We start from the raw sequence: 12,161 nt of genomic DNA, 5'->3' as shown, positions 1-12,161 counted from the left end.
ATGTTGAAATTGAGTGGATGGCCGCCATTTAATGGCAAATATTTGCTGTTATTTTAGAACAACGGCTGTTATATTGAAATAATGGCCGTTATTTACTGTTATATGGCGGCCATCCACTCAATTTCAACATTGTGTGAACAGATCCTTTCTGTGTTTTTAATCCACTCCTGGTTTTGGTTGCAATACTGACTGAAATATACATATACTGACTGAAATTTTCGTAGTGTGAACGCAGCCTAAATTAGGCTATGTTCACACTACGTAAAATAACCGCCGTTGTTTTCACCGGCCGGGCTTTTGCGACCAAAACTACGGCCGTAGAATTACGATCGTACGGGCTAATCGTGAAACTACGGACGTTTAATTTTGATTCCTAGCATGTTTATAAACGGGATGAAACAGGTCATTTAATTTAAATACTGCGCCCAGCCCGAGAAACCACTCAGAAATTTTTTTACATCAAAATCAAGTTTAATTCGGCAGATATAGGTTTTACGTTCGCGGCCGCATTGAAATCCACGGCCGTTGTTGCAGTATTACGTAGTGTGATACGTAGTGTGAATTCAATGGCCGTAGTTACATTGCATTGCAGTGATTATAGGGAACCTCGAAACAACGGCCGGATTGTTTTGCGGCGCGGACAGCGGCCGTTATTTTACGTCGTGTGAACATAGCCTTAGAGTTTTAATGGCCAAGAATATTAAAGAGGTACTCCAGTCAATGGTAGTAAAACAGGAAGGACAGTGGGTGGTAGGAACATAATAATGAAGTGATACTTACCTTTGTGCCTATGCAGCAGTGCCACCACTCAGCCTCAGGTCTTCACAAGAACTACCCGGGTATTGGTGATTGTATACCAGGGGGGACTTGCTACTGTTACTGTTATTTATGGTTTACAGTATTGAGCACTTAGCACTTTCCTTCATATATTTGTTACTGAACATATCCTTTTGCTTGGTGTATTTACATTTTTATATTAGCAGGATCCCTTGTTGATAATTGAGTTTTCATTTTCACCTGGTATATAATTTGTTGCTCTGAGCATTGTGGGGGCACATGTGTAGGAATGGTGGCTTTTATGGCCGTCTTTTTAATTGTTTTTAACTTTCTTTGTTGTTAGTGTGTTAAAAAAGATTTGACTATTTGTACATGATTATTAGGTTTGTAATTTTCTTATAGCTTAGTCACTTTCTTCTTCTTTTTTTAATTGTCGCTTAGGACTGGCTTTTTGCACCTCGGTTGTAATATTAACTATATCATATGCTGTGCCCACCACTATCATATGTTTGTATAAGAACTACCCAGTAAGCCAGTCATTGACTACAGAGTGTCCTGCCTCAGTTAATGATGTGCTAAGCGGGCATTTCTGAGTAGAGCTGTGACATCACAGGAGCAGGAGATTTAGGAGACTAGTGGGCGACATTGAGCTGTGGCACTGTATTGTCCTCCCTGTCTTTTTACCTTTGCCCGGAGTATTCCTTTAGGGTGCCTTCACACCTACCGGATCCACAGCGGATCTCACTTCTGCCGATTCGAAGCGAGAACCGCTGCGGATCCGGTATTAATTCACCCCTATGATAGCACATATTCGCATCGGGATTAACATCCCGCTGTGAATATGTGCTTTAACTCCCTGGTGCCCGCAGCCCCGCCGTTGCATCCCCCATCCCCGGCGGCGGCACATCCCCCCCCCCCATCCCGGCCACATCCCCCCATTAGACCATCTCCGGCCTGCCGCCGCGAGCATACATTACCTGCTCGGCGGCGCGGCTGCAGTGAGGCTCCCGGCTCTGTTCCCGCTCAGCTGATCTGAGCGGGACCAGAGCCGGCAGCCTCACTGCAGCCACGCCGCCGAGCAGGTACTGTATGCTCTCGGCGTCGGCGGGCTGGGGGTGGGCTGATGGGGGGATGTAGCTCCAACAGAACGTACCTCCGCACCTGCCCGAATTCGGCTCAATCACCTCTGGGGGTAGCTGGTCGGCTTATCCTTCCACTGGACACATATGAACGGTGCTCTGCATGCTCGGGCCGAGAGGAAGCGCGGTGAGAGCACGAGCGATCGTAGCCTGATGACTTGTTTGTATCCACGAGCATGTGATAAATAAATAATCACCAGCAAGTATTGGACGTGTGCTGCATCATCTTTATTCCTGTTGTACTACACCCTTAAAATGTACCTGTCGTTACCTGTCGTAGACTTTTTTTTATAAGGACATGTACACTTTAAGGCCATGTTCATACAATGTAAGAGACCGGCCATTCCGTGACCAGGCCGTCCCCTGGCTGGTCTCTGAAAACATCATCCCGGCCGGTAGCCCAGTACTGGCCGGATGATCTTTAGCGCCACAGAGTTCTGATCCGGGCGCATCCGTGCACGCCCGGATCAAGACTGCTGACAGCACACTATGGAGCATGCGGCCGGAGCCGATCGCTCCGTAGTGTGCACTGACAGGGTTTTCTGCGGCCGCAGAAAACTGACATGTCAGTTTTCTAAGGCGCCGCTAGGGATCCTGGCCCGAGCGTATACCATGTGCAGGGCCGTATTTGTCACTAGGCACCCGTGGTCCGGTGCCTAGGGCGGCGCCCCGGGGGGGGCGGCACCCGCAGGGAACACTTTTTTTATTATAAAAAAAAAAAAAAAAACGTCCGTAGGCACCGGCCCACGGGTGCCTAGTCCGCGCCGGGGGGGGGGGGGGGGAGGTGTGATGGAGCGGCCGGGAGCAGGCTGGTGGGCAGGCTGGTTCCCTCCCCCCATGCAGCGCCGAGGTCCGGGGTGCGAGGCAGGGGGTGAGCTTCCGGCACACACAGTCTGACAGAGGCCGGAAGCTCACAGCTGCAGCCCCGCGGTCCCGGATCTTCTCTCCTGCTCGGCGGCGCTCACGTGATGTGACGTCATCGCCTAGCAGGAGAGAAGATCCAGGAACGCGGGGCTGCAGCTGTGAGCTTCCGGCCTCTGTCAGACTGTGTGTGCCGGAAGCTCACCCCCTGCATCGCACCCCGGACCCCGGACCTCGGCCCTGCATGGGGGGAGGGAACCAGCCTGCCCACCAGCCTGCTCCCGGCCGCCCCGTCTCCCCCCAGCCCCACAGCGTCTGCCCGCCCCCCCGGCCCCCCTGCATCCTCAGCTGCCCCCCTGCTGGGGGGCAGCCTCTCCCCTGCCCCCCCAGCCTCTCACCTGCCCCCCCAGTCTCTCACCTGCCCCTCAGCCTCTCACCTGCCCCTCAGCCTCTCACCTGCCCCCCAGCCTCTCACCTGCCCCCCAGCCTCTCCCCTGCCCCCCCAGCCTCTCACCTGCCCCTCAGCCTCTCACCTGCCCCCCAGCCTCTCACCTGCCCCTCAGCCTCTCACCTGCCCCCCAGCCTCTCACCTGCCCCCCAGCCTCTCACCTGCCCCTCAGCCTCTCACCTGCCCCTCAGCCTCTCACCTGCCCCCCAGCCTCTCACCTGCCCCTCAGCCTCTCCCCTGCCCCCCAGCCTCTCCCCTGCTCCCCCCAGCCTCTCCCCTGCTCCCCCCAGCCTCTCCACCAAACCATCAGCCTCTCCCCCCAAACCTCAGCCTCTCCCACTGCCCCCCAGCCTCTCCCCCTAACCCTCAGCCTCTCCCACTGCCCCCCAGCCTCTCCCCCTAACCATCAGCCTCTCCCCTGCCCCCCAGCCTCTCCCCCTAACCCTCAGCCTCTCCCACTGCCCCCCAGCCTCTCCCCCTAACCCTCAGCCTCTCCCCTGCCCCCCAGCCTCTCCCCTGCCCCCCCCAGCCTCTCCACCTAACCCCTTAGCCTCTCCCCCTAACCCTCAGCCTCTCCCCTGCCCCCCAGCCTCTCCACTGCCCCCCCCCCAGCCTCTCCACCTAACCCCTTAGCCTCTCCACCTAACCCTCAGCCTCTCCCCTGCCCCCCAGCCTCTCCCCTGCCCCCCCCAGCCTCTCCCCTGCCCCAGCCTTTCCCCTGCCCCCCCCAGACTCTCCCCCTAACCCTCAGCCTCTCCCCTGGTCCCCAGCCTCTCCCCCCTGCATTCTCAGCCTCTTCCCTGACCCCAGCCTCTCTCCCCTGGTCCCCAACCTCTCCCCCCTGCATTCCCAGCCTCTCCCCTGCCCCCCCAGCCTCTCACCTGCCCCCCAGCCTCTCACCTGCCCCCCAGCCTCTCACCTGCCCCTCAGCCTCTCACCTGCCCCTCAGCCTCTCACCTGCCCCCCAGCCTCTCACCTGCCCCTCAGCCTCTCACCTGCCCCCCAGCCTCTCACCTGCCCCTCAGCCTCTCCCCTGCCCCCCAGCCTCTCCCCTGCTCCCCCCAGCCTCTCCACCTAACCATCAGCCTCTCCCCCCAAACCTCAGCCTCTCCCACTGCCCCCCAGCCTCTCTCCCTAACCCTCAGCCTCTCCCCTGCCCCCCAGCCTCTCCCCTGCCCCCCCCAGCCTCTCCACCTAACCCCTTAGCCTCTCCACCTAACCCTCAGCCTCTCCCCTGCCCCCCAGCCTCTCCCCTGCCCCCCCCAGCCTCTCCCCTGCCCCCCAGCCTTTCCGCTGCCCCCCCCAGACTCTCCCCCTAACCCTCAGCCTCTCCCCTGGTCCCCAGCCTCTCCCCCCTGCATTCTCAGCCTCTTCCCTGACCCCAGCCTCTCTCCCCTGGTCCCCAACCTCTCCCCCCTGCATTCTCAGCCTCTCCCCTGCCCCCAGCCTCTCTCCCCTGCATTCTCAGCTGCTCCCCAGCCTCCCAGCCCCTCCCCCTGACCCACAGCTTCTCCCTCTGACCCCCAGCCTCTCCCCCTGAATCCCAGCTTCTTCCCTGCCCCCCTACCGCTCCCCCTGACCCCCAGCCTCTCCCCCTGAGCCCCAGCCCCCCCTGAACCCCAGCTTCTCCCCTGCCACCCTAGCTGCCCCTCCCTGCTGGTCCCCTGCCCCCCAGCTGCTCTTCCTTTCCCCCAGCTGCTCTCCCTTTCCCCCAGCTGCTCTCCCTTTCCCCCAGCTGCCTCCCTTCCCCAGTTACCCCCAGTTGCCTCCCTTCCTCAGTCCCCCCCAGCTGCCTCCCTTGCCCTGTCACCCCCAGCTGCCCCCCTTCCCCAGTCCCCCTGTCGCCCCAGCTGCCTCCCTTTCCCAGTCACCCCCAGCTGCCTCCCTTTCCCAGCCCCCCCCAGCTGCCTCCCTTCCCCAGTCACCCCCAGCTGCCCCTGCAGACAAGTTGTGGTCGGAGAAGTCTTCATGATGCTGCGCCAGATGGAGAAGAAAGCAAAAAGTTAGCGACGGCAATCGGAGAAGACGTCACCTGTGAGTCATTAGTAACTGCACTGTAATCACTTCTATAGTGTGCAGAGCCTGTGTACCATTGGGGTCTATAAGGGTCAGTTTATTGTTTGCGGTAGTGTACTGACACAGCCCCAGGGTCACTACAGTACACTAGTGCAAACTTTTTAACTAGGACCCAACTACAACAGCTGCAGGCACTACAACTCCCAGCATATCCTGAGGGCTGCAGACTGTCAGTACTTGCTGGGAGTTGTAGTGCCTACAGCTGTTGTAGTTGGGTCCTAGGTGCATTATACACTGTATTCTTTGTGGCGTATAAGAATACATAGATCTGTGGGGGCTCAGTGCAGGGAAGTGACCGCAGAACATCACTAATAGGGGATAGAACAAAAACATCTCCCCCTATCCCTATTAGTGCTGTTCTGGGGTCATGTCCCTGCACTGAGCCCTCACAGATCTATGTATTCTGATCTCCCACAACGCCTCCAGGACCCAACTACAACAGCTGCAGGCACTACAACTCCCAGAACAGTCTGCAGCCCTCAGGATATGCTGGGAGTTGTAGTGCCTGCAGCTGCTGTAGTTGGGTCTTAGGTGCATCATACACTGGATGCTTTGTGGCATATAAGAATACATAGATCTGTGGAGGCTCAGTGTAGGGAAGTGACCCCAGAACATCACTAATAGGGATAGGGGGAGATGTTTTTGTTCTATCCCCTATTAGTGATGTTCTGGGGTCACTTCCCTGCACTGAGCCCCCACAGATCTCTTTATTCTTATATGCCACAAAGCATTCAGTGTATAGGACCCAACTACAACAGCTGCAGGCACTACAACTCCCAGCATGTACTGACAGTCTGCAGCCCTCAGGATATGTTGGGAGTTGTAGTACAGTAGTACAATCCTATGATAACTGCCGCTGTAGACAGATGTATTACTGGACCTTCAGGGCTGATGGTTGTCACCCACAGATTGCAGCCACCAGGAGCCTCTGCACACAGTGATTTATTACAGGGTTGACCTCTCAGAGACTACAACTCCCAGCATACCCTGAGAGCTGTATAAATGGAGGGTGTTCTGAGATTTGTCACAGATACAGATGAATTCAGGAAAGGAGCGGGGTCAGCATGTCGTGTCTCACTGGTTGTATATTGGTGGCTCCAGGTACCCCAGTCCAACACTGGACAGAACCAGTCCCCCGGCCTCCTTCCTTCCTCCATCAGGTCTGTTTGATGAGAACAGCGGGCATCAAGCAGAGCGGCACCCAAGTGCCAGGGTATATACCATGCATGTAAAGTAACGGCGCGGCGGGGGGGGGGGGGGGTGAGGGGGGGCGCCTCTGCGTGCAAAGTGCCTAGGGCAGCATGAACTCTAAATACAGGCCTGACCATGTGTATGCACTCCGTATGGGATCCCTTCAGCCTGCAGCACCACGTAAGTTCAGTGAAAATTATGGTCGTTGCAACAATGGCTGTGATTTTCGCGGAACTTACGTGGTGTGAACATAACCTAAGGACTAAAGTCCTTTACTATATTAAATCCTAAAGGTCCCATGCAGTTTCATCTAAACAGGACTGTTGGACAATATGTATGGGGGCCTCCTGAATTGCCCCTCACAGTAAGTATAAAGTATGAATATTTAGCCATGATCATGTATGTGGGAATGTGTTGAATATCTGAATCTAATAACAGTCCAGAACTTTATGTTGAATGTTATCGAATGACTGCCTAAATATACCTGTGGTATCAAGAAGACGTGGGAATTGTCTCCAGTGACTATACACTGCTAAGTTCAATATGTAACACCATAAAGGAGATCCCCTGAGCCTCCATCCTACTTTCTAAACATTCATTACTAGCCTGGTTGTCAATTGGCCCTCAAGTACGATCAGCAATGCAAAACACGTGAACACACAGCCGAGGGCGCGTACCCGCCGCCAGTACCGCACACTGTACTAGTTTTTTCTCGTCAAAACAGTTAATTACTTTAATGCACCATTGTGTTGGTTTATTTGTGCACATATTTATGCGCTAATTATACAATCTTTCTATCTCGGAGCGCCCGGTGCTTCAGTATACAAGTATTTGTTATAATTTACAAGTTAATGGATAGGAACAAGAGCTCCAAATCTCTGCACGACACCTGAACACAGACAGAGATCACGGAACTGTAACAGAATAAATTGACAAACCCGTCACGTCTGGAGCATAATAAATGACAGACTGCGCAGCATGATATTACACGGTGGTCACACATAGAATATAACACAAAAGCCATTTATACAAATACACCCACACAGCTGTGAAGAATATCTCACCACTCACAGCCCATTCTTGCTATTGTAGCCAGGAGAATGGAAAGTGAAGCTGCCTACGTCAGTATTGCTAATGTCATTTACTATGCTTCAGTTCCGCTTATGCCAGTCTTTTGCACAGTCTAGGAATAAACTTTTATTATTCGGATATAAATTGATTTTCAATTGACAAAAGTCAAGTAACTTTGTGAAGTTCTGAACTTTGTGAAGTTATGGCTGACGTAAATTCGAGACAATTTTGCCATTATTGGAAAGAAAAATAACAAAAAGTCTACACTATGAGGGTTCCATTTATTCATGAAATCTGCAGTATACAGAGGTAAAGTTAGGTGCTATGGGGCCCTGATAAGACTCCATGCACTATAATACAGCCATGTCTTCCGTCATCCAAGACTAAGGATTATTCTCCTCCAAATGCTTAAGATGTTTCTTGGTTTTAAAGAAAATTAATAAAGTATACAAGTATGAGCATTGCTGGGTATCTTTCCTCTATTGTCTATGCATGGTGAGCAGTGTTGTGAGTTGACTTTTCCATATCTATTTTGGATCATAATATGGTACAGACATGTCTTCTGTCACTGAAGACCAACTTCAAGATACTACTGGCTTAAAGGGGTGTTCCTATCTGGATATGTATGGAATATACACAGGAAATCCCTATCATTAAAAAACAACTTTTGACATGTCTCGGAGACAGCTTCTCTGGATAGCCACGTAGACTTATAATGAGGCCACCCAGAGAAGCTAGGCAGAGATCTCTGCGCGTAGAGAAGTGCTTAAAGCGACTCTGTACCTACAATCTGCCCCCCCCCCCCAAACCGCTTGTACCTTCGGATAGCTGCTTTTAATCCAAGATCTTCCCTGGGGTCTGTTTGGCAGGTGATGCAGTTATTGTCATAAAAAAACAACTTTTAAACTGGCAGCCTCGTGCCCAATGGCCGTGGCCTAGAGTGACTATGGATTAAGCTGGCACAACCTCTCTGTCCCTCCTCCCCACCCTCCTCATCATTAGGAATGCTCCAGGCAGATTGTCTCCTATTTCCCACCTGTGTCAGCCCTGCACATGGGCTGGATCGTTAAAGTGACACTGTCACCCCTTTTGTGCATTCTGACATCTCTACACACATGTAATGGGTAAATTTAGCGGTTTTCATACCTTATTTTATATCATAAGTCATGGTACTTGTTCAAGTAAAAAGTCATCTTTTATCAACAGCAGATTATGTTAAGTGGGCGGGGCCTCACGATATTAGTGCCACTTAGCCCCGCCCACAACACCACAGTTGGCCCGCCCCCTCACCAGCCATTGGAACAGGCTGGCCTAAAGGTCTAGGCCCCACCCCCTCTAGGTCGGCCCACCAATGGCCGCCAAGGGGGCGGGTCCAACGGTGGCGTTGCGGGCGGGGCTAAGTGGCGCTAATGCCGCGTGGCCCCGCCCACTTAACACAATCTGCAGTTCATAAAAGATGACTTTTTACTTAAACAAACACCATGACGTATGATATAAAATAAGGTATGAAAACAGCTAAATTTACCCTTTACACCTGTGTAGAGATGTCAAAATGCACAAAAGGGGGTGACAGTGTCACTTTAAGACACCTGTGCAATTTTCAGCATGGAGAAAATGTTCCAGTGGCATTCCTAATGATGGAGAGGGTGGGGAGGAGGGACGTAGGGGTGGTGCAAAGTTAGGGCACAGATACTCCCGTTTGGCATGAGGCTGCAAGTTTAAAAGTTGTTTTTTAGGACAATAACTGCATCACCTGCCGAACAGACCCCAGGACAGATCTTGGATTAAAAGCAGCTATCTGAAGGTACAAGTGGTTTGGGGGGGAGGGGGGGGGGGGGTCAGATTGTGGGTAGAGTCACTTTAAGTGTGAGCTTCTCCCCACTTGCTCTACTGATCTTTCGGACATGAGGCATGTCAGAAGTTTAATGATGGGAACACTTTAACTTTGATCTAGTTTGGGAAGCAGATACCATTAGCCATTCTATGTGTAGATCACTATCTGCAGCTTCCCAAAAGGTTTTTACTGTAGCTACATAAGATGTAGACAATACCATAGGAATGTGGAAAGTGGAGAGAACAATGAAAAATGGTAGATAAGGACTTTATTACACAGAGCGATATTGGGTGATTATCACTCCGTGTAATCGGCTGATTATGTCTTTAGGTCCAGACCTAAAATCATTGGCTGCTGACTGTGCATCACTATTACACATAGCGACGGCTGTATACATTACCTCTCTACAGGACCGGGACCTCTGCTTGCTTCCCATAGCTACTGCTTTAGCTTCAGAGCGGACCTCTGAACTGACAGGCCGCTCAGCCAATCACTGGCCACGGTGCTCCCGGATCTAGCGGCTCTGGGAAGTGAGCAGAGGGCAGAAGAACAGTCAAGAGGTAATGTATACAGTTTAAGGGCAACGACTGCATGGACGTCGCTAACTATGTCCATGCAGCCCTTGATAAATGATCATAGAGCCGCATAATAGGCTGTAAGCAAGCACTGATCTAACAGATCGCACTTGCTTACAGGAGGCGTTGGGCCATGTAATATGACCCTTAAAAGTATTCAACAAACATTATGAAGCATTTAATATTATATATTATAATATTATTAATACTGTATCTATATTCCTTTTTAAACTACCTATTGTTACTGAAAAGCTAGACTCTTTGGGGGAAATAATTAACACTGCCAGCATCATTTTAAGACTGTCTAGTCTTGGTTTGGGTTCATTATTGTTTGAAGAAGTTGAATGCAGCCCTAAGGCTGCCTGGAAAACATGGATACAGCCTTAGCTCTTCTTGGAGAGTAGGGATAATATATTAGAAATTTATATATAATTTGGCACATAGGAGAATTAGTGTGGATGTGGCATGTGGATGTTTTCTAGCATCAATCCAACAGTTACAAGGACATGTCAAGAAGGTTGGCCCCCAAAAGGTATAACATAAAAAACACATACACCATTGCTGGTACATACAATGAATATATTGGATAGATGGTGTCTGTTGCCGGAATATGTATTTTTCTTCTTCTTTTATCACCTTTCAAATAGATATGGCGTTAATGTTGCCATGGAAGCATCCCGGTCCTTACATTCCATCCATCTTACTGCTCAGCTCTCAGACTGAGCTCATGCATAGAATCAGTTTCCCAGCTACCATACTACATTTAGTCTAAGATGCATGAGAAGCACAACAGACACGGCAGAACAAGCACAGAAAAAAGGCTTTATTGAACTTGATTACTGACAGTGCTATACTTAGAATGGATAGACACAACACAATAAGATCAGCTGTAATCATACTGTATTCGTCACGTAGTGATAGAAGCTCAATATAGACGTATCACAAGCGTACAGAAAGCACCTGCACAGCCGAGCTGGAAAGTCTATAAAACTGTCCGAGAAACAATTTGTTCAGTGTAAAAACTAAAATAGCAAAATAACCAAATCGTTGCCTTGCAATGATCTTCTGTTTTATGGATTCTTTTACAGATAGCTTATGTTATTGCATTTTTTTTTTAGCACATTGTGGCTGCACGAGGCATATCTTTGTGGGAACATAGCCTAATGGTGGGAATATTTAGCATTTTTCGGCTATGTTCACACAACGTCTTGTTAGACAAAATAACGGCTGATGTTTTTTAAATAACTGACGGTATTTTATAATGACGTAAATAATGATCATGATAATTTTTAATGGCAGTCATTGTAAATAAAATAAGGGACATTTTTCGCCTAAAAAAGATAGTATGTTAAGATAGCATAAGCCATTTTGTCCATATCTTGTCCTGAATGATATGTATAAGGTTGTTGTGTTGGTAAAGTCTGCTTTGCTTGTCATACGGCGGCATTTCTCTGTGTCTCTGTGTCTTTACTATACCCAGTGTTACATGCATGCAGGGCCGCTTTAACCAGAGGGCACATGGTGCACGTGCACCGTGCCCACTGGTTAAAGGGCCCCCCCGAGCAGGCCGGCCGTTGCTATGTGCAACCACTGCGGTCACACAGGGCTCCGGCCACCAGCCTGTTAGAGGGAAGCGTCATGAATGAGTAATCTACTTACCCATCCATGGCGCCCCCTGCAGGGCCACCCCCGCCCGCTGCTGCACTGTACATTGTAGCTAGGAGCGCTCGTAATGAGCGCTCATAGCTACCTTCAGCAGCACTGACAGAGAGAGAGCCATTGGCTCCCTCCCAGTCAGTCACTCTGGTGGCTGCACTTCCTGCGGTCAAAAGAGGCTGCACTGACCCTCTGGTGTCTGCGCCGAGTGACGTCACTGGGCGCCAGCACCAGGGTAAGGGTAGTGCGGCCTCTTGTGACCGCTGCAGTGCACATAGGGGGGCTATATACTATTGGGGAGCACAGGGGGTGTATATACTTATGGGGGAGCACACTGGGGGGGCTATATACTATTGGGGAGCACAGGGGGTCTATATACTATTGGGGGAGCGCACAGGGGGGCTCTATACTATTGGGGGAGCACAGGGGGGCTATATACTATTGGGGGAGTGCACGGGGGGGTATATACTACTGGGGGAGAGCGCACGGGGGATATATATTATTGGGGAGTGCGCAGGGTAGCTATATACTTC

This window comes from Dendropsophus ebraccatus, chromosome 4, assembly GCF_027789765.1.
Source record: "Dendropsophus ebraccatus isolate aDenEbr1 chromosome 4, aDenEbr1.pat, whole genome shotgun sequence".
Lineage (NCBI taxonomy): Eukaryota > Metazoa > Chordata > Amphibia > Anura > Hylidae > Dendropsophus > Dendropsophus ebraccatus.
Note: the sequence above shows the minus strand (reverse complement) of the source record.